This window comes from Nuphar pumila, chromosome 7, assembly GCF_984573655.1.
Source record: "Nuphar pumila chromosome 7, dmNupPumi1.hap1.1, whole genome shotgun sequence".
Classification (NCBI taxonomy): Eukaryota; Viridiplantae; Streptophyta; class Magnoliopsida; order Nymphaeales; family Nymphaeaceae; genus Nuphar; species Nuphar pumila.
In genome coordinates this window covers 112461826-112462035 of record NC_143255.1, presented here as the reverse complement: position 1 = coordinate 112462035, position 210 = coordinate 112461826, and positions in this window count along the sequence as shown.

The window sequence follows — 210 nt, the reverse complement described above, 5'->3', positions numbered from 1 at the left end:
TCCTCCTCTTAAGCGGAACAGTGAGTCATCCGCGATGTGGTTGAATGACGGGAATGCCCCTCGTGAACCTTTTCTCGCAAGTGACCCCACTGGATTTTATTTCACTCAGAAGTCAAGCCTACGTTATCTCTTGCTGCCAGATGAACATAAGAAAAGGTACTTTTGAAGTTAGTTGAAAAGATTGTGGGTTTTGGGGAATAAAGGTTTAAA